Source organism: Miniopterus natalensis, chromosome 15 (assembly GCF_054644295.1).
Source record: "Miniopterus natalensis isolate mMinNat1 chromosome 15, mMinNat1.hap1, whole genome shotgun sequence".
NCBI lineage: Eukaryota > Metazoa > Chordata > Mammalia > Chiroptera > Miniopteridae > Miniopterus > Miniopterus natalensis.
In genome coordinates this window covers 42979441-43006576 of record NC_142095.1, presented here as the reverse complement: position 1 = coordinate 43006576, position 27136 = coordinate 42979441, and the positions used below count along the sequence as shown (strand labels likewise).

At 40.9% G+C, this 27136-nt stretch overlaps 1 protein-coding gene and 1 pseudogene across 1 annotated transcript in view; both read left to right on the top strand.

The window, feature by feature from the left end:
- Window positions 1-27136, top strand: part of FHIT (fragile histidine triad diadenosine triphosphatase) — a 1229373-nt gene that overhangs the window by 70073 nt on the left and 1132164 nt on the right. The window lies entirely within an intron of this gene.
- LOC148091470 (small nucleolar RNA SNORA48) lies at window positions 7251-7394 on the top strand (annotated as a pseudogene).

Sequence of the window (27136 nt, the reverse complement as noted above, 5' to 3'; positions counted from 1 at the left end):
AAATATCCCACTTTGGCGTATTGCTTATTTTGAACTAAAGGTACTTAAGAAACAGCCAATGCAGGAAGGACACTCTGAGCCTCCTTTGTCCTGTGGGCAGAAGGTACGCCTGGGTGGAGGTTACCTGCCTATACCAGGAGGATAGAAGACACCCCATCACCAGAGACGGAACTTAGCCCAGAAGGCTATGTAAACAATGGCTGTTAAACTGATCCATACCATCCTAGTTGACACCATTACCATTTTCTTCACAAACTCATTGGTTTTCTGTGTGAAAGGTATAAGAGCTTCTTGCTCTGGTCACTTCTTCAGGTCTTTATTTTCTTTTGAAGACTTCCCATGTACATGTAGAAATTCAATAAAATTTATATTTTATTAAAATTTGTATTTGCTCCTGTTAATCTGTGTTATGTCAGTTTAATTCTTAGGTTTAGCCAGACACCCAGAGAGGGCAGAGAAAAATTATTCCTACCCATGATGCGCCTGTGCGTGTGCACACACACACATTTTAACTAAAAATAACTTTATTTTTGGAAACCACTTTGGAATAGAACTACTTTTTATGCCTGTCAGTATAATAAAACCAATTCTCCAGTCAACAAGTGAATATTTTAAAAATTAAATAATTGTATTTGTTTTTTAGAACCCCCTTTCAGTCTCAAACAGAGGGTAAAGAGAGGATAAATGATGATGGAAAAAATAAAATAAAGAAGAAAAAATATCCAAATGTCCATCAATGGGTAAATGAGTTAACAAATTGGGATATAGTCATACTGTTACCATCATAACTAGCTAGTTATTAATGTTAATAATAGTAAAGGAGCAGAGGGGAGGCCAGACATTATAAGCACAGTCCTCTGGACACCTTTACCAGGAAGCTGCAACTTCACACTCCCCAGGGAACTGTCAGTCCATTCCCTGCAAATCACTGGGGGAAGAGGTCCAACAAAAGGGGAGATAGGCTCATGCACCATGATGTTGGGGTGATGTAGGAAAGACACTTGCTTGTTAGTCTAGCCTGGGGAATAAAAATAATTGGCTAGAGGGGTTGGAGCTACCGTCAGTGCAAGAAATCTTAGGAAGTTAAAATCCTCAGACAAAGGAATTCATTCTCTCTTGTTCCCTCTGCTTTGCTCCTGCTTCCTTCCACTCACCCGTGCTCCCTCTGTAAGCATGTGGCCCTGGAAGCCGCCAGACCAACGGCCATGCAGAGTCCACACACAGTGGGCTGCAGCTGGGGACACAAGCTAAGATAGCTGGACAGGACTGTGTGGATATGGAGTGGAAACTCTGGGCAATGGCTTTGATCTTAGTTCTGCCGAAGATGAAATGGGACTTTTTTCTTGCAGGATGGGGGTAGATGGGACCTTGGAAACTCAGGTTTAATTCCACAGAAATAAAACTTTCCAAGATACCTCATCCTCCTGTGGGGGCTTCCAGAAATTCTTATTCCAGTGGCATCCCAAGAAGTCCACTTCCACCAGCAACAGGTGGGGACACAGAGGACACCCTACCATTACCAGTAGTATGGGATAGTACTTCGCCAAAGAGGAGCAGCTGATATATACAATATAGGTGCGTCTCAAAAGCATTATGTTGACAAAAGCCAAGAACCAAAGAGTAAACACTGTTATGATTTTATTTATGTAAAAGTCAAGAATCAGCAATATGAATCAGTGTGACTAGAAAGGGTCACAGAAGAATTTTCTGGAAAGAAATTTATATCTGGTTTTGGGTGGAGGATCATTGGGTTTATGAAGATGTTATGGATCTATATGCTTAAGATTTGTATGGTATACTATATGTAAATTATCCACCTAAAGCATACAGGAGAAAAAAAGACCTGTAAAAAGTTTCTTTTTCCTTAATAAGTGATGTGTGCTTGTTTATAAATGAGTACAAATTCTAAGAAGCGAAGTCATTCAGAGTCTCATCACACATAAATAATTTGGTTAATTTCCTCTCAGCCTTTTGTCTGGGCATGGATAATTTGTTTTGTTTTGTTTTCTCCTGTTTATCCATCTTTACCTCTCTGTTTTGCTGTCTCCTTTTTGACATATTTAATGTTTTGTTTTTTTAAACTGGACTTCTGAGCCTGGGAATTATTCTTTCTAAAGGAACATGATTTACAGAGGAAATTATTTTGTTCATTTATGAAGTTACATCCATGACAGCCTTCACATTTAAAAAATCATGAATATAATGGCCAAGTGTTAAAGGCAAATGTAACTAAACTTGGGATTTGTTTATAAGGAAGGAAAAGAACTGGCTTTCCTGTAGCTGAATGATACGTTCCCATGATTCTCTGTAAGTTTTTATTTATTCATTATTATTTTAAAAAATCCTCACCCTAGGGTATGCTTATGGATTTTAGAGAGAGGGGAAAGGAGAGAGAGAGCAACATCAATGTGAGAGAGAACATCAGTTGGTTGCCTTCCCTACTTGCCCCACCCAGAATCAAACCCCAACCTTTTGGTGTACAGGGAAATGCTCCAACCAACTGAGCCACACCAGGCAGGGTAAACTTTTCATCTTTTTATGCTCCCTGCTCTCATATTGTACTTGTAAGCAGGGCTGGTGCTGTAGACGAATTATTCTAAACCCATGGGTATGAATAGTGTTTTGTATATTTGTATAACATTTGAAGGTCTACAAATCTTGACCAGATTTTTTCTTATCTTCAGGGAGTAGCCATGGAGGCTTTAGTATTGGGAAATTTGGGGTATTGTGCAGCCTGACAATTCATCACACACTGTTCTTAAAGTTCATATTACAGCATATTAAAATTGAATCCCAAGATCCTTTGTGGAAGAACCTTGGCACTCTGACTCACCTTATATTGAACCAACATGACAGAAAAATACATCACTTTTTCCTACCATGAAAGGAAGCAAGTGTGAAGATACAGAAAAGATGCGTAGTTTAAAAGCAGCATAATTTGCAGTGTGAGTTGCTTAATGTATTACATAGTTATTATCTCACTTAAGCTCCCCAGGTAATGTAATTGCTAATATTAAAAAATCTGCTTTGTTTTGTCCCCTCAACAGAATGTTTTACCCTGGGACTTAATTAATGCATTTCTCTGTTAAGCATGTGTTTTAGACACAATGGGTGTACCCTTAAATAACCTTCAGGAACACCACGGTTTCTGCACTGTTTCACAGAAAACAACAATAAAAGGAACTTGGTACTCTGTGTTCTCTCTGTAACCAGAAGAGACGTATTTTGTTGGAAACATCTTTATTAGAGGCAGCTGTCAGTATGGTATTTTCCCCCAGGATGAAAACAAAAGGTGCTACAGAGGAATATACATAAAGATAGCACCCACGAGGCATTGGGATAAATAAAAGTGGGCAATATTAATGATATTCATTAGCAGATGTCACTGCTGGGGATGAAGTAAATTCCACACCCAAGTGTTTCATATATTACACTTTTCAAAACTGTCAACTTTCTGACTTTGATGTATGTCCACGTGAATAGTTTTAATAAGTTCTACAGTCCATTCTTTGCATATACCCTAAAAAATCCTGTGCAATTCCTGCAGCAGTGTCACAAAGGCTTTTTTGCCTAATGACTGGTGCTTCACTTGGCAATGTGAAGGCCTAGGTCATTACATTCCCACTTATTCATGGTGCAAATATTTGTCTAAGAATTAACTTAAAAATATTGTATGACCAAGCAGATTTTATAGGTTAAAGCAATCTTCCACAGGCTGTTGCCTGTATAACTAATAGAATTACGTATGCATAAATTGGCTTTTACTGTAGAAGCCAAAATGCAGAATAATAGCTTGTCAAACTGTCATTTGCAAGTGAGATCATAGATTTTATAGTCCAAATTAGGTTGTGTTCTTTTCCTTTTCATCAGGTCATATTCTAATAACCATATTGTGCACTAAACCCTGTGATTATCCCAATACTTGACAGATGGTAGGCTGTTAATTTATATCTAAGAGACAGTGATTGACAGCACTCCTCACAGCATTCAAAATATGAAATGTCAAAATTCACTTTTGGTTATGTTTTGCTCAACTTCATTTTAGCAAGGTAATGCTAGGCAGAAGAGTTTCAGTAGCTTAGCTTATGTCTAATTTTTATTAGTCTGAATCGTTTTACTAACCACTAGAAATGGAAGGAATGAAGGAAGTAGTAATGTCATTCTTTCCACTTTGCTGTGGAGAGTGGTCATCAGCCTGAGGGGTTAGTTGAAAGGGCTGTGTGAGAGATGGGAGCAGACAAGATTTAACTGCTCAAATTTGAGGATAACTTGTTGTATAATAGTAGCATACACTGATGCTACTAGTGTAGAAGTATGGTGGGGATCAAAATAATTTAAAAGTTAAAGTTAAAAGTGCATTAGCGTATCCACTAGAAACTATTAGAATGAGTGAACGAGTTTAGCAGTATGGCAAGATACAAGATCAGCATACAATAATCCTCCCTGGCTGGAGTAGCTCAGTTGTTGGGGCATCGGCCTGTGCACTGAAGGGTGTGGGTTCAATTCTGGGTCAAGGGCATGTACCTGGGTTGCAGGTTCGATCCCTGGCCCCAGTCGGGGTGGGTGCAGGAGGCAAACCAATTGATGTGCCTTTCTCACATCCATGTTTTTCTCTCTCTCTCCCACTCTTTCCACTCACTCTAAAAATCAATGGAAAAAATGTCCTCGGGTGAGGATTAACAATAATAATAGTAATAATAATAATACAATAATTTCATTTCTATACAGTAGCAATGAACAATCTGAAGATAAGATTAAGAAAACAATCCGATTTACAATAGCAGCAAAAAATTCACTGGAATAAACTTAACGAAGTATAAGACTCATATACTGAAAACTGTAAAATGTTTAAAGATATTAAAGAATAAATAATGAACAGACATTCCATATTTGTGGATTAGGAAACTTAACATCATTAAGATTCCAATACTGCTGCAAATGCTCCACATAGTCAATGAAAGTCCTTTCAGAATCCCAGGTGGGTTTTTGTTTTGTTGTGGTTTTAGAAATTAACATGCTGATTTTAAAATTCATATGGAACTGTGGAACTGTGATGACCCAGAACAGCCAAAACAATCTTGAAAAAGAAGAACAAAGTTGGAGGACTGACACTTCCTGATTTCAAAACTTATTACAAAGCTATGGTAATCACGAATATGTGATGCTAACAAGAATAGATCAGTAGACTAGAATTTAGGGTCCAGAAATAAATCCTCATGTTTATGGTCAATTGCTTTTTGACAGAGTGCCAAGACATTTAGTGGGGGAAACATTAGTCTTGTCAATAAATGTTGTTGGGATAATTGGATTTCCACATGTGAAAGAATGAATTTAGACCTCAACCGCACACCATACACAATTAGATCAAAATCAACCATAGTCCTAAATGTAAGAGCTCACACTATAAAACTCCTATCATAAAACAGGAGTTAATATTTTTGACCCTGTGTTATAGGGTTCTTAGATACACCACCAAAAGCACAGATGACAGAATACAAAACAAATAATTTGACTTCATGAAAATTAAATCTTGTGTGTGTCAAATGACACCATCAAGAAAGTGAAAAGATGGCCCACTGAGGGGAGAACGTCATATATCTGGTGAAGGACTTTGTATGAATATATGAAGAACTCTTCCAACTCAACAATAAAGACAAATCATCCAACTGAAAATGGACAAAGGATCTGACCTGGCATATGTCCAAAGAAGATAAACAAATGGCTAATAAGCATATGAAAAGATCCTCAGCACCATTCATCATTAGGGAAATGAAATCAAACCAAATCAAAACCACAGTGAGATACTGCTTTGTATGCACCAGGATGGCCAAAATAAAAAAGTCAATGATAGTTGTTGGCGAGGATATGGAGAAACTGGAACCTTTATATGTTGCTGGTGGGACTGTAAATGTTATAGCCACTTAAGAAAACTGGTTGCCTCTTCCCCAAAACATAGAGTTATCGTACAACCTAGCAATTCTCCTAGGTATAGAGCTAATAGAATTGAATATATATATAATATATATACACACAAAATCTTGTACATATTACTCATAATAATTAAAAAGAAGAAAAAATCCAAATGTGTGTTTAAAGTAAAGAGATAAACAAATGTGGTGTATCCATATAATACAATATTATTCAACATTACAAAGGAATTAAGTACTGATACATGCTACAGAATTAATGAACCTTGAAAACATTATGCTAAGTGAAAGAAGCTAGTCACAAAAGGCCCTGTACTGTATGATTCCATTTACGTGAAATATTCAAAATAGGCAAATCAATAGACAGAAAGTAGCTTAGTGGTTGCTAGGGGCTGGAGGAGTTAAGGGGAATGGGGAGTGACTGCTAATTGGTCCAGGTTTCTTTTTGGGGTGATGAGATGTTATAACATTGATTGCGGTGTTAGTTGCACAACTCTGTAAATATAATAGAAACTAATGAATTGTACAATTTAAATGGATGAATTTTATGGTATGTGAAATATTTCTCAATAAAGCTGTAAGAAAAAAAGCACATTGGCAATAACATTGGCAATAAAATAGAAAAGACAATTCATTTATTATGTTCGCATGGTAATCATTTCCTAGACTAACAATACTGCATTACTTAAAGATAAAAGAATGCAATTTCTCATTTAAAAAACTCCAAGAACAGGTCTGTAGAAAATTATTTTTAGGTAATGATTTTCTTGCCACATCTGAATACTAAATAATTACAGGACCAAGACTGTCAAAGATCTATCTTCTACAGTTCCATAACAGTTTAGAAATGTCAACAACCAGTGGATTTCTAATTGTGAGAGTCTCTCTTTCTCAAAACCAATCAATCCACATAACATATACATGACAATCATGCACTGTATATATTATATGCCATGTGTATTATGCACACATACAGGCACACAAATGCATAAACATTAGAAACTTGTACCAAATTGGATTTGTGACTGCTGTCTTAATAATTCTTCCCATGATCTACATGATTATATCATTTTTAATCTAACTTTTCCCTGTTAATTGGTTGGATGGTTTCTATCTGTAAAGTATTTATTTTATATAAAATGAATTGTTGAAATTATGTATTATTATTGTTTAAGAGTTAGTTGGGTCTTTCCCCTCAAACCTGAAACTTCATGATTGGTGAGGCTGTCATTAATTTTGTCATTTTGCAGGAAGCGAAACTCAGCAGTCAGTGCTATTGAGAAACAAATATGAAATTTACTAAAATTAAAAAAGTTCCCTGAACACCCTCGCAATGGGTAAGGAGACTCCTGATTGTCCATGTTACCCTTATATCAGTCAGGGGTAAAGGAGAGGTACAGTGCTTAGTTCATCCTAGCTTGGTGCCTGTGTTGGTGGCCAGAGCTGTTTCATGCCAGGAGCACATAGAAAAAAAAAAAATCCTGGATTGAGTAAAAAAATGAAATTCTAAAATACATTATAAGGTATATATTATTAATTTTCAGTAAGGCAGTGAAAAAAAGCTTAAATCCACATTTTTTAGGCTTTTAGGAAGCTAATACTTTTCATTTTTTTGCTATGCCTCAGATCTATTTTCCCCCCTAAAGTATGGTTTTTAAAGGCTAACAGCCTAATTTTATTATTTAAAAAAATTTTATTTTTTTTTAACAGCCTAATTTTAAATGTTAACAATTACTCCAATGTGTTTGGCTCACCCCCTTTGATATAATATGTTGTAAGAAAATCCTAATGTAAAAAAGTTAATTTACAGAAAATTTGTGGAATAATTTTTCATTTTAAAGAGATTTAAATGTTATATCATAAATACTATTTTTCCTTTCAATGTCATTTTTAATGGTTGCATGACTATTCATATTGTTGCTCTATGAGGTACTGAAGCACAATACAAGAATTTCAGAGATGAGCTGGAGAGTCTCCAGCCCACTCATTTAAGAGCAGGAAGGTGATCACAGCAGGTTAGAACTCAGTATCTTTTCCCACTTCAGTGACAAGCGACACGTTCAAATGCACCATTGTCTTGATTCATTTTGCATGCGGTACTCAGGAGCATGAAATGATCCATATTCACATTGTTCTTAGATACTGGGGTGGGAGTAGGGGGGCTAAAAGATGGAAGTATAATCCTAAAACTGCTTTTGTCTCGGTGGACTAAGCTTTAGTATCAGGAAGGAAAGGGAGCTGGAAGAGAGGGCAACCTGGTATTTTCTATACTTAAGAGTGAAACCAAAATGGGAAAAAATGTATAATCAGAACCCACCACCATTCTAATTCAGCACAGCATGTAATTCTCAGTTCAAAAAAAATTTTTTTAAGAGAAAGCATTTTAAGATAATATCTCCATGAACCATTTCTCTGAAAAACTAGTGAAGCTTTGACTCCCCCTGAGAAATTGTTTTGCAATTGGGAAGGTGCTGAGAGCCTGTGGCTGGGAGGTGGATTGGTCCTTGTGGGTGTGTGAATGAGCTGAAACCTGAATAGTGAACGAGGCTGACCTAGAGTCATCGTGGTGATGGAGATTTGCCACAAAATGAAGCCCTGGATAACCAGCTAAGGCTGGGAGCTGCAAGCTTGGTAACATGCTTGACTGCTTTTGAGAACTGACATTGATTGCCATTACAGTCCTGAGAAAGCTGGAGTCTGCTCAGGGCCAGTCAATTGATGGAGCTGTATATGACCTCCATTTTTACTGAATCTGAGGAACACAAAGCAGAGTACATCAGTTCTTGATTCTTGCTTTCCCACCCCTGCCAGAAACTGTAGAAAAGAACTTATAGCCACATCGAAGTTATGACTTTTGTGCTCTGTTTCAGAGTCACATTCTTGCTGCTTTGGTGGAGTGGCTGGGGAGAGTGTTTGGTATTGACATTCAAATGAACGTACTATCAAATATCTCTCTGGGCTACAGAGTCTCTTTATCTGATATTGCCACAACAAGCAGCTCAGAGGTATTTGTCAGTATCACTCTGGTCCTTTTATATGCTGACTGTTGAATGAAAGGAGCAGACAACTAAGACTTCTCTTTGAAAAGAAGTCCATTATCAGCATCTTTGAAGCTCAGAAGAGTACTTTCTACTTGGATAAAGCACCACAATAGGTAGAAGGAAGCAAAGACAGCCTCATAAATTTCCCTGGGAGCAAGCAGGTCTTTTGTTGTCTTTATTAAAATTATGCCTCCAAGCAGGTGGTCCTGTGATATCGCCTCAGAGAAAGAATCTGCTTGAAAGTAATCACGGGCAACTTCACATGTCCCTAAAACAGCATAGGCCGTTTTGAGAAATGTGAAAGGAGATCAAATTGCTGTGCCTCCTGCTTGGTGTGTTGAACAAATTTATTCTCAACTTTTAAAACTTAAAAGTTTGGCAATCTTATTACTACAGATAAGTAAGCTAGCTGACATCAACACACGCATTCTGTTTGTTCTCTGTACGTCCGTGTACCTCCCAGAGGGGGCTGTGTGACCCAGATTCCATATGCATTCAAGACTTTCATTAGATACGAATGACATATACTTATCATTAGAGCTTACTAATTAAAGCAGAAAGTGGCATTTCAAAGTAATGATGCTCCCTAGTGTCTCAGTGTAAAATACTCTCTAGCCTAGTCTGTTTTTAATGACCTTGTATGCGATGTACGTTTAAAATATTATTTTGTTATGAACTTGTGTTTTCATTATTGTCAGTGGTGGTGAAGACCAACAAGGTAGGACATTCTTGTAGATCAGCGACTTTTAACCCGTGTGCTGCAAGATTTTTTAAAACATGTACTACCTGACTATTTAGTCAGGGGCACTGACCTCTTCCCTTAGGTTGTCAAATAAAAGAATGACAACAGCCAACACAACAATAGCTGTCTGGTTGAATGAATCAGAATTATACCTTTTCCTTTTTTTTTTTGTCACATCGGCAAAGAATGTATTTCTTGGTGTGCCACAGATTTTTAGTAATTTATGTGCTGTGGGATGAATCAGGTTAAGAATTGGTGTTCTAGATGAACAAGGAAGGAGACCAGGGAGACCTGCCAAGGGCTTTGGGCTTTGACTGCAGTCACGCCCAGGGTGCATCCCTGTGTTCCTGCATTCATTCAGCACTTCGATTGCAGGCTTTCTACTTGCTAACTCTTTGCTAGGAGCTGGGGATAACTTGGCTACTAGGACACAGGTGGCTCATGCCCTCGAGGAGCGGCCTCCCTTTGATTAGGGTCAGAGCCAGTTTTACTTGACCCCTTCTGTATGCTCAGTGGCCGCAGAGTGGGTGGTATGTTCACCGCTGGTTACACATATATGCACCCTTGCCTGCTTTCGCAAACTTTTAGTCTTGGTTGATAAGGATAACGGGAGAAAATGTCTCCTTATTTATTCTGTCGTTTTTCTCATGTTTGTGTCTTGTTTGTCAGCTAAATTTGGATTCTAAATTCAGTGGAATAGAACTATGTCTGATGCTTCAGTCCTCTGCCTGGTATATTGTTGACACTTTCAGAATGCTCATTCCCTTCCCTCGTCTCCCCTATTTCCCCCTAAGTAATAAGAGCGCTGAACCAGATGGTCCCAGTGTCTACATTGTGAATCAGCAATACTGTCAAATGCCAGTGGGCCTTGTAGTTTGGGCCCTGTTGTGAAGATCTGCAAACTAAGCCAGCTCTCGTTGGCTACAATAATATACAGGAAGCAGAGTCTCCTCCCATTACGATGATTAATTTCTAACGGCTTTTAGACCCAGCGGAAGCCAAGAGGTGGCAAATCCCTCAGCCCCCACCAGGCTGGGAAGCAGAGAAGTGAGCCCTTTCCCTGTTACCAGAGGCTGTGCTAACAGAGAGGGGGTCTCAAGAGGAGATCAGGGTTGGAACATGGATGCGCAGTGCAAAGAGTCTCCAACAAAAGCCAGGAAGAGAAACTGGAAGATGCTTTCCCATCTACTCATGTTCCTAGTCGTAAAAGCAGACAGATACCATTTTTGTTGGTGTCAGTCATCGTTGTTGTCGCCATCATCATAATCATCATAGATGTGGCTTATTAAGTATAGAAATTCCATCGAATAGGTGCCTCTATTCAAATTTTATGGATGACCAAGCCAGGTAGAGTGTTTAGATAACTTGCCCCAAGCCACAGAGCTGGTAAATGGCATAGGACTCCCATCCAGGGGTGGCTGTCGCCCCAGTACTCTTGACATCTATATTCTGCTGCCTCTCACTGCCTTTCATTCTTTTCTGTGCTCTTGTACAAACAGCTGTTAAAAGTCTTTAACCTCACAGATGGCGACGAGTTAAATATTTAGGTTGCCTTTGATCTGTGAGTGGACATTACCATTTTTCTTTTTTAATTTTTTATTGAATTTATTGGGGTGACGTTGGTTCATAAAATTGTATGGGTTTCAGGTGTACAATTCCATAACATTGTCATTTTCTGGAGTCTTTGCCAGATGAATTTTCTAAAAGTGAACTCCAGGCCTTCCGATGGCTGTGCTCAGTGTCGGTGACTGACTTGAGGCCGCTCCTGTTATTCAAACCCACTTGAAGTCAACGCTCCTTAAAGTGGTGTGCCATAAACCCTACTTGGGTGATTCTAATGCCACATACACACGGACCAGAATTCGTCATTTGAAAATGAGATTTCTCTTCATGCTGCAGCAAAACTTATTGAAGTATCTATTAAAATTCTTAAAAGAATTCCTGGCTATTTATTTATCTTCCTTCCTGCTTCTAGGAAGAATTTGAGGTAGTTACTAGTATGTTTTCCTTGTCACCGAGAGCTAAAAATTCAAAGGCGGAATAGTTTTATGAACGAGATCAGTGATGAGATCTTGATACTGGTCCTGGAATTGATTTTCCTCAGCACCAGTAATGGTGATTTAGAGTCTGGAATTAGATCATTCTTTCTATGTTACCTTGGGCAAGGCTAATGGCTTTGAGCCTCAATTTCTTGATTTGTAAAAAGGGGGGTTGGTAATAAAAGTACCTCATCACTGTGTGGGTGACCTGAGATAATTCTTGTAAAGCATTTGGCACAGTGTCTGGTACCCAGAAAGTGCTAAGTAAATGTGATGATGAGCAGTGGTGGTGAAAGGAGTTAGGTAACACATGGAGAAAATCTTCTGTGGAAGCTAAATATGTAAGTTTTGGTTGGGTGGGTACAGAGCCTGCCACAGAGCACAGCTGCTCAAATATGCCCACACAGATAGTTCAGAGATGATGATCGCTGGCTTAAAATTAGGGAAAGCAAGTGACAGCAGACAGTGGTTGTGTAGAGAAAGCACCATGGGCAAGACCCCAGCTGATTTGGGTTTAATTAGGGTCTGCTGCTTTCAGCTCACATGATCTTAAGTAATTGTCTTAACCTTTCCCAGCCTCAGTTTCCCTTCTGTGAAAAGATGATAGTAATACCCACCCACCAGGGCTGTTTTGAGATAATGTGTTGTGAGTGGAATAGACTTTGAAGAGCCCTTGTCTACAAATGTTGCTTTTTGTTGAGGAGATTACACTAGTATGAAAACAAGTCTGATGTAGAGTTGCAAATGGACCTTTATTATGGGCCAGGCTAGAGCCCTAGGCTGTGGTAACTTTATTTTAAAGATGCAACTCACCCAGCTGATCTCATTTAGTTGGAAATTCTGTTAACAGTAACATAACTTTGAAGTCTAATGGTTAATTTTCTTTGGAGGCTTTTCTTCTTTTGGTTATCAGATGCTGTGCCTATGTTCTTTAAACCCTGGCAGTGAGCAGGAAATCCTTGTGTGACAATGGATTAGTGGGGTATAAATCTACCTAAGTAGCAGCTGGATGGGAACTGATGAGGGTCTGCCCCAGAGCCGGGCCCCATTTGCTAAGTTAAAAGGATGTGCTGACTTCAACTTCAAGCCACAGGGCCCAGCAGTAAACTGCAGGGAAGCAATAGCAGCCCATGGTGTGGCCTGTTGTGCTACTGTCTTTCTTGTCAGCGTCACCATCATCACCATTAGGCCTTTATGAAGTGCCAGCGTGTGGAGCTCCCCTAGGTGCCATTGCAGGCAGATAGGCAGCTGCGTGTTTTAAATAAGAGCCTTGTGTGGGGGCTGTGAGCTGAAGGAGCCCAGCTGTGATCCAAGGCAGGCCCACAAGCGTGGCTACACAGGTGGCGAGAGGATAGCTGGTGGATAGAGTAAGTAGGCTTTTGTCTGTGGTGCCAGCTTAGCCCATGGCTCATTTCTCTGAGAACTGCCCCCTACTCTCACCTTCCAGGGTAGACCCTGGCAGTCACGATTGTACAGTGTAATTTGGCTCCTATGGCCATGCCTGAGTGAACCAAGGATGCACAGTTGACTCACGTTGGGCCAGTCAGATGACTTTCCCAGAAGTTGGACTTGGGACTAAGACATTGTAGATAGACTGGGTAGATAGGTAAACTTCGGAGCTGTGGAAAGCTGTGTCTTGGATTTAATCTCTGATCCTCATAACAGTCCTATGAGGTAGTTCCTGAGTCACAGAGAGGTAAAGTAATTCACCCAAGGTCATCTAGTTGGGTAGTGGCAGAGCCCGGCATGAACCCAGGTAGGATGAACTAGTGTCTTTAGCCACTATTCAACTGTCTTTCTGAGAGAGGAAGAAAGACAACGGGCCTACGGAGAAATGCAGGTTAACTGACTGGGAGATTGCAGGGAGGGAGGAGGGAGGGGAAAAATAAGACTAAGAGAGCAGGTGCCTTGATTCTGTAGCTTTCTGACTCCAGGGTCCAGACCTTAGTGACTGCACTTTCTATACCATTGGGTGAGAAGTATCTCTGTCCTTATAAATAAATACTCCTTTTTGTGCACAGAGGTTCAGTGAATGTCCATTATTTATGACGGAAGTGAACACGCTGTCACAGTTTGTTTAAAAAGACCGTGGGTCATCCATTGGTCTTTGTTGCCCAGGTATTACCACATTATCTGTAGGTAGCATCTAGGCTGGTGGAGAAAGGCAAGTAACCCAGTGATGGCAGCGTGGTGTGACAAGCTCCTCGTGAGGTAGGCATAAGTTGCTATAGAAACACAGAGGTATGGCAAAAAAAAAGGGTTAGGTTGTGGGGAATTAGGGATGATGGCTTCTCAGAGAGGGGCTGTTTGAGCTGTTTTTGAAAAATAAGTAGGATTTTGCTATATGAAGAATGGGAGGGAGGAAGGGCGTTCCTAGAGTGAGAATGGTGCGCGACCCATTTGGGAAAGGGCAAGCAAGTAAGCGTGATGGAGGAGAGACAGGGCGTGCACCTGGGGTCTTGGGTGGGTGACCTTATGGGCCTCCAGGGCTAAGCTATGGAGTTTGGGCCTCATTCCAGAAACTAGCGGTTCATTTACTACAGGGCTCCTTCTCTTTCTCCAACTTGAAAACACTTGTAGATTTTGAAATGGAAAAAGATGGCATTCTAACAATGTTAAAGACAGTTTTAGAAATAAAAAAAATCAAATGCAGAATCCCAGCACCCAACACTACTGTTTTCATTTTTGCACGCTGTCTCTTAGTTGTTCTCAAACATGCCTGTTTTTGCGCGTGGTTGCACTCCATCTCCAGCCGTACCTCGGTTTTTGAACGTTTCAGAACTCCAACTGTCTTCCGGAATGGATTACATTAGAAAACCAAGGTACCACTGTACATATTGTTTTCACTTCCCAGTAGATCTAAAAGGTTTTCTGTATTTCTATGTTGTCCTCTCCTACTGATTATAACAGCACGATGAAGACACAAGCTTTTCCGAGGGGCTGCACTGCTCTAGACAATGCATTAAGTTCTGGTGCAGCAGAGATGTGTGACCTGAAGAGTCCTGCTTCTGAGGAACTCTGGGTCTGGTATAATACTTCTGCTGAAGTAGTTAAGCATACGCTTTTAGAGCCATGCGGGTTTACTATTACTATTTTATTCAGTTCTTTAAGGACCGATTGAGGGATTGAATATCCGTCTCTTCTTTAGTCATTGTCCCTCTGGGCCGCCCCCATCGTAAACGCTCTGCGTCTAGAAATGGCCACATCTTCACTTGCTTTTTGCATGTTCATGCACTAGTACTTACCTAGTGTCCTTTTCATATCTTATGTTTCATACATAAATAGGCTCCAAATAAAGCTCTTGAGCTGGGTTAATTTGATTATGAAACATTATCTTGATTGTGGCAAGTGTCCAGTTGTCATCTTTTTAATGACACAGGCCTCCACAGCCTAAACTAATTACAAACCAGTTCCTTTCCAGGGAGGGTTGCATTGCCTAACCAGCCTCCCCAAGCCAGCCCGGAGCGTGTTGGTGATGTGATCACATCTGCTTTTCCTTCCTCTGGCCTTCTGTGGGTATTTTCAATGTCATTCTCTCTCCCTCCCTGCTCTTGTGTTAAAGAAAATAGGGATGATTGGCCAAAATTGCTCCTTAAATTAAATTTTGCCTCCTACCTCCAGCATGATCGTGAGTCTTCAAATTAAAGATGCAGATAATTTTGCAATGAGATTTACATTTTGGTCGGTAATGAGTTTAGCTTATCATGTTTTAGTTTTCCCCTTTATGAAGCTTTGTAGACTTAATTTAGCTCTGTGGTTTGGGTGGTGTTTTGTTGTTGGTTTTTGCTCCAGTCTTCAGATCCAAAAGACCTTATTTTTTTTATTCCCAGTCTTATATAATTGCAAAAAAGACATTGGTCAATTGGCATAAATAAAAAACTTAAAGAAGTATGTTCTTTAAAGAGTTTAGAAGTACTCCACTATCCATGTAATGAAGAAATGGACCAGGAAGCTAAGTAAACTTTATTCTTTGGAAATCCTCATATCTGATTTACCTGAGTGTGTGTGTGTGTGTGTGAGTGAGTATGTGTATGTGTGTCTTTAGACACAAGCATGCCAGTGTGGGCTATTGACACGTACTCAAAATGAAGTAGGTTGTTACTGCATAGTTATGCAGGCATTCTGGGGATCTGGGGACCAGAGGGTCCACAACCCACTGTGGGTTCTTGGCTTTGTGCAGGAAATAATTCAAAGACAAGCCAGCAGAGAGTCTAAAGTGAAAGTGAGTTCTTTAGAGAAGCAGTGAGACAGAGAGTAGCCTACTTCACAGGCAGTGCTGCCCTTTTTAAGAGAATTTCCTTTATTGACATTCATTTAATCGGGGGTAGGGTATTCAATGAGGGGGAGGAATATTTAGAATCTTCCTGGGAGAGGGGTGGAGATTTCTCAGAGGAGCTCCGTTGGCCATTTTGTGTCCTTGTGTGGGCTTTCCAGTCATGGTGGTGCGGGGTGTGTTGTCTAGCATGCTACTGTATTACCATGAGGGTATAAGGAAGTTATGTCAGGTGAAATTAGTTGCCATTATTAGATCGAGATGGTCTCTGCTGATTTTAAGCCATTAATCCATTGGGGATTGGTCGTACTATCTCCTTTGACAGCTCCTGTAGCTTTTATTGATTGTAGCTGTTCTGCCACATATCCTATCTCAAGTCCTTAAAAACTTTAAAAACTCTCTTAGCCTCAGTTTCCTCCCTTTAAAATGGGGACAAAAATAGTTCTTACTATGTACAGTTGCAGGGATAATTCATTTGATGATGTTGCAAAGTGCCTGGCATATAATAAATGCTCAATAAACATCAACGCTTAATATCATGGCCCTTGTAATGCAGGAGTGCTGAGCTTTCTTTATTTTCTTAACTTCAAGTTACTAATAAGTCCCTAAATTCATCACTTTATAAAGAGCCAAAAGCATTGTGAGAAAGCCAAAACCTTAGAAAGATTTTCAAGCCATTTTCTTCCTAGCCTTCCTTCCCTTCCTACTTAGCCTAGGCTGAACTCTTGGTCATTTCCTCCACCTAGTTCTCACCAATAGCGCCTTTGTGGCAGATTCCCCTGGTGACCATTGCCATAGTCCCTGTCTCTGATTTCAGCTGCAACTGTGGTGACGAGCTTTGTCAGTTTCTACCTCTAGCACCTGCTGTCCTCCTTTTCTGCTTTCTTCCCGAGGACCATCTCTCAGGCTGGGAGCCTGCTGGCCTGGGCCAAAGAGGAGCCTGGAAGTGCGAGGGAGTAAATGTTCTCAGGGGCCACATCACCCACTGGGCATTGGGACATATGAATAAATGCTCCAGCCTTCCATTCTTCAGGTGCATAATTCTGGATGTATCCTGTATACTTCTTAGGTGTCCTGGCCCAATCAAGCCCCTCCTATCAGTGGCAAACTTGATAATGTACCATCTGTTGGATTTTACTCTTTCCCTGTCTTACTTTGTATCCCCTCATCCCTGCTTCCTGGAACCATCTCCCAAATAAACTCATGCACATAAGGCCTTGTCTCAGGCCCTGCCTTCAAGGGAACCCAACCCATGACAGCCCTGAAATCTCCTGCCTCCTGTATCTAGGCCCTGCCAATATAACCTTTAGCCCTGGGTTGGATTATTTCTTCTTTCTTTCTAGCTCAGAGGGAAAAGATCTCTCATGGATTTTCATGGCCCAGATTCTTCTTTGATCTTGAGCTTATTCCCCTTAAATCCCCTGGGCCCATAGACTATTATAACTTCTTTATTCCTACACGTCCAACGTGGAGTGCTGGGCTCAGAGTAGGATCTCAGCAAATTCTTACAGAATGGGTGGAAGGATGAGTTATTCCCTTTCTCCTGAATGTTTTTAGTCTCCTTCCCTTCACACATGCTGTTCTCATCATTGGTTGTTCTTTTAGACTTTCTTTCTGGAAGTCCAGAGATCTTTTGCCTTGGAAGTAAACATCATGGCCTGAATCACAGAGCCCACCTCTTTTTCAGGCCTACTAGCCAACTCCCACCCATTGGCAGTACTGGACCTTGCTGAACATTTTCTCTTTTTTGAACTCTGCCTCTCTTGGCCTGTTGAAACCCAATTTTCCTCGTTCTTCTCCTAGCTCTCGCACTTGTCTTTCCTAGTGTTTTTGCTGGCTTGTTAGCTGATGCTACATTTGGCTTCTCCCAGGCTCCTTCTTTGATTCTCTCCCTCTCTCGAGTTATATGTTCAGCCTGAGTAAAGCAGTGACTTTCATCGCTTCAGCTCTGCAGATGATTCCTAAATCTGTAATCTCCAGATTGGCTCTCCTGAGTTCAAAGAGTTGGGAAATCTCCACCTGGAATTCTTGCCGATATGCAAGCAGGAATACATTTCCTTCTCTTCATTTCACCTCTTCCTCTTTTTCCATACCCTGACTTAGTTAACGGGCTCGCCATCTACCTGGTACCACAGGATAGAAGGTTTTGTTTGCTCCTTAACTGCCTTGCCTCAACCATTGCTTTTAGGAAATAATTTTTGAGTTTCTGTTTTGAGATGGACACTGTGCAGGGTTCTGGGGACACATGAACAACCACATAGACCCTCAAGAGGCTCATAGTCTGGTAGCAGGTAAATATATTAATCTGATTTATTTCACAAATACAGTTTTACAAACTGAGGTAAGCGCTGTAGAAGAGAAGTCCAGTATTCTGTGAGAGCATGCCACAGAAGGGCCTGCTTACTCCTGGGGTTTCCTTTAGAAAGAGTGGCATTTGATCTGAGATCCATAGGATGAATAGGAATTAGCTGAGAGAGAGGAGCTCTCTCATTATTTACTACAGTGACCAACGCCCTTTGATTGTGCCTTTGAAATGCCTCAGTTTTATTTTCTGTTTTCAACCTGGACTGTTGCCATTCCACCTCCACCCCCAACTCCCAAAGCTTTAGTTTTTATATTGCTGCCAGGGTGCTTTTATAAAACATAAATCTGACCACAGGTTTTCTTTTACTTCCAGCTAAAAACCATTGGTAGCTCCCTAGTGCTAAAACCCGAACCATCTGGCATGGCATTCAAAGACTTTCCAAAGTTTGACTCTGGTGTTTGTTCCGTCTTCTGCCACTTCATAGCTTATGGCCACTACAGACTATGCAATTTCCTGAAGACACCATGTCCTCGTAGGTTTTCTTGCCTTGGTTCATTCATTTATCACCTTTGAGTTCCTCTATCCTTTTGCACCTGGTCAGCTCCTACTGATACTGTTAGGCCCTACATATATGTCACATCCTGAATGAGACTTTCCTTGTCCCTTTATCTGTGTTCCCATATTTGTATTTATACATTTCTCTCATAGAGCTCCCATCTGTTTGCCTTATTTGAACTTAGTTGTCTAGAGTATGTGTTCCTCTGGAATCAAAATTGTGCTGTGCTCACCTCTGCCTTCCCAGGTGTTCAGTAAGTATTTGTGATTTAATTGTCTATGTGTGAATAGAGTAAGGGAGTCAAAGACATTGGGGGATGGAAGGAGAGCTGAAAGAAAAAAGCCAGACCTTTTCTAATTATATGGACTGGTGATCCCCAGCAGGGCTTGACCAAGATATACATGTAGGGCTTGGCCGTAGCGCAGTTGGTTGAGCGTCGTCATTGCCCTGTGCACCGAAAGGTTGCCGGTTTGACTCACTGGTCAGAGCGTATACCTGGGTTTGGATTTGGTCCCTACTTGGGGCACACCCAGAAGGCAACCAATCGATGTTTCTTTCTTGTATCAGTATTTCTCTCTCACTCTCTTTCCCTTCCTCTCTCTAAGCATGCCCTCTGGCGAGGATTAAAAAAAAAGACATACATGTAGGTGGCACAGGCAGAGTAGTCATTTGGTGTTCCTTCTGCAAGGAAATGAAGTAACACATTTCAGCAGTGCCACTTGTAGGGGAGGGTGACAGGCTGCAATGTCCTGGCCTCCATACCCACGCAGGAGAATGAAAACCCCCGGTGCTGGCCACGCTGTTCATGAGGCATTTTATTTTATTTTATTTATTTTATTTTATTTTTTAATATATCTTTATTGATTTCAGAGAGAGGAAAGGAGAGGGAGAGACAGAGATAGAAACATCAATGATGAGAGAGTCATTGATCGAGCCTGCAACCCGCGCATGTGCCCGGACTGAGAATCGAACCCTGATTGTCTGGATCCTAGGTCAATGCTCAACCGCTGAGCCACACCCGGCTGGGCCATCAGTCATTTTATTGACCTTACCTTGTTAATGAGCACGCCACTCTTACAACCACCTCAGTTGTCTCATCAAAGTAATTCTTACAATTGAACACAATTCCCTTCTTTTTTTTGTTAATCCTTACCAGAGGATATTTTTTCCATTGCTTTTCAGAAAGGGAGGGAGGAAGGGAGGGAGGGAGGGAGGGAGGGAGGGAGGGAGGGAGGGAGGGAGGGAGGGAGGGAGGGAGGGAGGGAGGGAGGGAGGAGAGAGAACATCGATGTGAGAGAGACACATCCACTGGTTGCCTCCTGCACCCACCCCAACAGGGAGCAGGGAATGAACTGCAACTCAGAAACCTGCCCTTGACAGGGAATTGAACCAGAGACCCTTCCATGCACAGGCTGACGCTGTAACCACTGCGACACACTGGCCAGGACCACAGTTCCCTTCTTGAAGAAAGTTCTGATAAATGCTGTTTTCTCTATGGCATCACTTTTCTGGGAATATTTTAGTACTTCTAGATGGGTACCCTAGGCAGCTGCTGGCCAGTCCTGTGGTTCCTGCTCCCGATATCAAGGAAGGAATACTGGGTTGTGTAAAGCTCTTTAATAACATTACAACAATAACCTAGAAAGAATTCCTTTTTCAGGCCTGGCTTATATCCATTTAACAAATAAATCTGTTTTGTTTTGCTTTTGGAAATTTTAAAATTATCAGGATGTTGCTATGAAATGCACGGCATTTGTTCTGTCCTGTGTTCTCACAAATAACAGGTGAATGGCAGTGACCTAGGGCCAAGAGTGGGCTGCTACTCTAAGCTTGCCAAGACGGTTGGTGCCTGGGCCACCTTGCAGGTCCAGTGCCCACGATGCGTCCTCTGCCGAGCCGGGCTGGAAGGAGTGTTTAGTGATGTCAGTGTTGGGGTGGCCTTCAGGGCAGACAGGCTGCTTATGGCCTTCACTTGAGTGTGCCCAAGAAGAGATGTGTGTAAATGATAATCAAAGGTGGATGCTAAGGGAATGTCTTTCAGCCCATATGACTTTGTCCCTGAGATGGCCACTCACCGATGCTGATGCCCACTAAAAATGCGGCAGACAATAGCTGTACCTTAGTTGCTAAGGGACAGGACTGTGGAGTTGGAGAAAGGTCAGGTCAGCCTCCAGAATACTGAGTGCTCACTGTGTCAGGCATTGTGCAGATGCTGGGGGACCGACGGGGCGTATGACAGGGTCCTCATCCTTCAGGTGGTATCATTTTCATTTATTGAGCTATTTAAGTCCTTCCCACTTGTACATGTCAGTGGAAGTGGCGATTTTGACTGGTCATTTGGAAAATTCAGATTTATGTTCTCTGTCTACAAATCTTTCATTGGAACTTAGGTGATCTACCTTAACCCTGTGTGTTTTATAAAATGCTTTATATGGTATTTTATAAAATGCTTTCAAGGGTATCTCATTTGAGCCTCACAGAGGGCTAGTGTCATTATGTTTATTTTAATGGGAAGACTAATGATACCCGGGGGTTAAGTGTCTCTCATGCTAGGTCCCAGCTGGTGAGAGACAGAGCTTTTTGTGACCCTCGGCCTACTGATTCTTTTCTTCTTTATTCAACTGTTTCTCTGCCTAGATCTATTTGAAATTTGGAGTTTTCCCATAACCACAGCTTTTATGTATTTCAAACTCACTTTAATCCTATATAGCCCTCCACCTAGCACTTATGATGTATTAAGAGTTAAATGTGTGTCACATGCTCCCGTGTTGGTGTGACTCTCATCTGTCTTCCTAACTTAGGCCTTTATTTTGCCCCATTTTTTTTTTTTTTTTTTTGAAAGGGGCAGGGGAACTTAACATTTGTCCTTTCGCCATCTTACTGTTTTTACATTTCCCCTGATTTCTATGAACAATGGTAATGGGAAGCGACTAATGCTCAAATGATTTCCTTTGTGCTTGTCTTATTTGGAGATGTGCTGTAAATTCAGAACTGCTGACTGGTCAGGGAAATGGTAGGAAAGCAGTATTGAGAATTTTATGTGAAATCTCTCAGATCTTTGTGGAGAGAGTCGAGCACAGAGCAGCAGGACTCGTGAGGAACACGACACATGGAGTTATAGGAAGTGGCGGAAACAGAGGTTCTTTTTTGTCGAGGAAGAAGCTTTCCTTGGACATACTTTGCTAGAAATAATATCTCCCTTCTCTGACTTCCTGTAACATTTCTTTATATCTTTCTTATGGCTTGCATTGCTTCTTACACTATATTGTAGTTATTTTTATAGTTATCATCTTTCTTCCTAGACTGTGGTTTTTTTCTTTTTTTTAATCCTTACCCGAGGATTTTTATAGAGAGTGGAAGGGAGAGGGGGAGGGGGAGGAAGGGAAAGAGAGAGAGAAAGAGACACAGCAGTTGGTTGCCTCCTGCACTAGCCCTTACCAGAGCCGGGGACTGAACCTGCAACCTAGGTATGTGCCCTTGACTGGGAACTGAACCCGAGACCCTTCTGTGTGTAGGCCGACGCTCTAACCACTGAGAAAACTGGTCAAGGTTAGACTGTTTTCTTAAAAAATATATTTTTATTGATTTCAGAGAGAGGAAGAGAGGGAGAAACAGATAGAAACATCAGTGATGAGAATCACTGATCGGCTGCCTCCTGCAGGCCCCCTACTGGGGATCGAGCCCGCAACCCGGGCATGTGCCCTGACCGGGAATTGAACCTTGATCTCCTGGATCCTAGGTCAATGCTTAACCACTGAGCCATGCTGGCTGGACATAGACTGTGATTTTTTTGAGGAGAGGAGTATTGTCTGATGTGCTTTGACAACTCCATGGCACCTTGCATGCAGTAATTAACAAATATTCATGTTTCTGGGGTTTCCAGATACTCTCTCATTTATGCGATACTGTTTCATTGAATGACTATTTTACAGTAAGCATGATTTACCATGCAATCAGGAAAAAAAAGATATAAAAATTTTCTGAATGATTAAATGGATAAGTGAATGATTAAGAATTCAATGCTGCTAAGGAAATTTGGAAGCAAGATATCATTTACTGAATATTAAAGCACTGGTTTTCCAAGAAGTATAACATTTTTCATACTTATCATCCTAATTACTTTTGCAGCATTTTGACAAAATATCCGAAACTCAAGTCTTTTCCTTCCTAATTCTCTAAGTTCTCTAGGCTTCAAAGATCTTGCTTTGGATTTGTGTTTTGTCCAGGTGTTCACAAAGTTTTAAGGCATTAGAGAAATTATCCCTGTGGTGTGAAAAAATGAATTCATCATTTCTCTGGGCCTCCAGAGCCAGCTCACTGAGGGAATCTGGCTCATTCATTCCCGAGCTCAAGCATGCTCTGAGGCTCTCATCCAGAGGAGGTCCTTCCTCTCTGTGCAGTCCGTCACTAAGGAGTCGCACATTCTTATTGTTTCAGGTCGCTCAGAGCCAGAACAAAAACCAGGCTGGAAAAGAACATGCAGGTGTTTCTTTTATTTTTAAATGAATGTATTGGGATGACATTTGTTAATAAAATTATATAGGTTTCAGGTATACAATTCTACAGTACATCATCTGTATGTTGTACTATGTATTTCATGTCTCCTTCCATCACCATTTGCCCCCCTTTACCCTCTCCTACCTCTCCCCCTTCCCCTTGGCAGTCCCAGACTGTTGCCTGTGTCCATGAGCCTTTCTTTTTTTTTTTTCCTTTGCTTAATCCCTCACCCTTCTCACCCAGCCTCCAGCCCCCTCCCCTCTGACAGCTCGAAGTCTTTCTCTGTGTCTGTGAGTCTGTCTCTACTTTGTTAGTTTATTTTGTTTATTGGATTCTACATATAAGTGAAATCATATGGTACTTGTCTTTCTCTTACTGGCTTATTTTACTTAGCATAATGCTCTCCAGGTCCATCCATGCTGTCGCAAAGGGTAAAATTTCATTCTTTCTTTACGGGCCGAGTAGTATTCTGTTGTGTAAATGTACCACTGCTTTTTTATCCACTCATTTACTGATGGGCACTTGGGCTGCTTCCAAATCTTGGCTATTATAAGTAAAGCTGCACTGAACAGAGGGGTGCATATGTTTTTTTGAATCAGTATTTCAGACTTCTTTCGATATATTCCCAGAAGTGGAATCTCTCAATCATAAGGCAGCTCCATTTTTAATTTTTTGAGGAACTTCCATACTGTTTCCCACAGTGGCTGCACCAAACTGCACTCCCACCAACAGTGCATGAGGGCCCCCTTTTCTCCACACCCTCGCCAACGCTTGTTGTTTGGTGATTTGTTGATGGAGCCATTCTGACAGGTGTGAGGTGATACTTCACTGTGGTTTTAATTTGCATCTCTCCAATGATTAGTGGCTTTGAGGATCTTTTTATATGTCCATTGGTCATCTGTATGTCCTCTTTGGAGAAACGTCCTTTAGGTCCTTTGTCCATTTCTTAATTGGTTGTTTGTTTTTCTGGTGTTGAGTTTTGTAAGTTCCTTATAGATTTTGGATATTAAACCCTTATCAGATGTATTGGCAAATATGTTCTCCCATCAGTGGGATGCCACCAGTCACCTTTTTATTTTTTCATTGTCAACAATGAGAATGATTTCACTATTGGCAACCTCTTATTCAAGGATCATGTGGCTTGAATGTTTGCTTGTGTGTCTGTGTCTTAGAATGGATGGGACTGCTGTATTACAGATGAACACACAGACTGTTCTAGAAAATATTAAGGAGGCAGATGCTTTCTAAGATCAGTACTTTGATTTTAGGATGCCATCGTCTTATGTGGTGCAACATATACAGTTCAGCAGTGCTTCACTTGACCTCCTTGCATTTGCTCCTTTGGATTTGGTCACAGTTTTTGGAGCTGTGCATTTTCCCTAGGTAAGAACAGGATTCAGGTAGGAAGCATGCATAGACCCCCTACTTCTGTATGCAGGACACCTTTTGAATGACTTTCAGGATGAGCCTTGGAGAGGAAGAAAAAGAGGTAGCAGATAAGTATGAATCTCCCAGAATAAACATTGACAATTAAAAAAAAAACAAACTTGTTTTTTCATAAGGTGTTTCCCTTTTAACAGCCTACAGAGTTTGTTATTCTTTTCAATCTTTAAACATCAATTAAAATCCCAGTAGCGCAGGGTTTGAAATCAACAAACTAAAAAGGTCTCAAATGATGGCTGCTGCTGTTTGGGGATAATTAACTTTTTGGCGCCTGAGGAGAACACCCAACTAGGACAGGCCCACATATGACTGATGTGAATGGGACAATCTCATGTGACTGATGGAATAATCGGAAGCACATTTCAGCTCTGAGAAACTATTGCCTATAAGTAATTGCAGGTTAGATTAAGAAGAAATTAGGGTAGAATGATAACCTTTATTTCATCTCTACTATCTACCTTGAATTGTGCTAAATTATGTAATTTAACTCTCCTAACAAGTTTAAGAGATGCTTACTTTTATCTTTCATTATAACTGAGTAAGTGAAGTGCCCAGTCACACAGCAAGTATTTGGCAGAACCAGGGTTAGAGCTGTGACTATTTCCCTTCAAAACTGTATGTTTTCTATTTATTCCTTGGCCTCACACTGTCCTCTGTGACTGTTATGATTAACAAATAGGCCCTATAAAGCCTCTCTTTTTCAGTTGGAGTTTATTCATTTTTCTTTCCTTATTATTGTCTATTTTGTACATAATGCCCTGGCACTGAATGATTTTGTTTACTGAGTTTTCTCTTAAAAAATTAAAATTTAAAAAGTTAATCATATGAACCTTTATGAATCTCTAATTTCTGGTGCAGCACCTTGCCCATAGGAAGTGTTCAGGAAACACTTGCATAAGTGATTTTAAAAAGCAGTAGATGGTCAGTCATGCAGCCTTAATGTTCTATTTTTACCCATATTTTATTTCTTGTTACCAAAGCCTCTTTTAAAATAACCAACCATAGGCATTTAGAATACTTTCTATGTGTAGAGCCAAGTGGGAACTACAAAGAGATTTTCTTAAGAAAGCTTAATATCTAATAGTGATAGACAAAACTCTCAGGGGCTCCATTTTCTTTTATATTTTTATGTAACCCATCTTTTGTCTTTTGTGGTATTGCAAGTATATCTTCTTGGTAAGTCATTTGCCTACAAATAGGCAAATAAAATACATATTTTGCTGTTTAATAGTTTGAGATGCTTATCTCCCCTATGCCTTTTATATAAAATATTCCTTCTGGGAGTTTTTGTCATGCCAAACAGTAAGTAGCAGAGCAAAATATGCATGGTCATGGAAGTGTCTAATCTTCCACCCAGCACCCAACCACTCCTTACCCTTCCACTGCCACCACTCAGGGCCAAGCCACCAGCACTTCTCACTTGGACTGTTGCAATGGCTTCTGACTGGTCTTCCTGCTTCTTTCTTTGCCTCTCTCAGTTGAGTCTCCACACAGAAGCCAGGTGATCTGGATAGGGTGACTCCTCTACTCACACCCTCTCACTTTCATCTGAAGAGAGACCACAGTTATAACAGTGACCTAAGAGGTCCTTCGTCATCCATCCCTACCCTAATGGCTCTCTGACCCCATCTCCTACTTTCTCCTCGGTCACTCCTTTCTGGACTTTCTGCTCTTCTGTCAGCCTTTTAGGGGTGCTTTGTGCTTGTGTTCTTCCTTCAGCCCGATCTCTTATACTCCCTGGTACTTGTAGGGCAGGACTTGCTCCTTTCCTTTCTTGAGGTCTTTAAGACTTCTTCAAGGTCTACCCTGACCACCCCGTCCAAGTTGCAGTCTCCCTCCCTGCCCACACCGGATTCCCCACGCCCCTTCCCCACTCCGTTTTTCTCTATAGCACTTGTCACCATCTAACATGGTCTATGTTTTACTATTTATTTGTTCTGTTGTTTATCTCCCCCAAGTAGAAATGAGACCCAGAAGGCATGAAGATAAGTTCTTTGTTTTTGTTTTCTGCCTTGTTTATTGCTGGACCCTAGCGCCCAGGATTGTGTCTGATGGAAGTATACGCTTGACAAATATTTAACTGAAGAATGGGTGAGAATGTAGCCGTGAGACTCACATATACCATCGATGCCACCTTCGACTCTTTGAGTACCGTGAACTTGGATGATTTGCTCATTCATGCCCTGAAGATACAGTGACCCTCCTGGAACTTACTGTTTAGTTGGAGAGACTGACATTCAACATAAATAAATATCTTATTATGCAGTGCTACAGTTGTGGCATGGGAGCTCCACAGCAGGGGTGCCTGGCTTA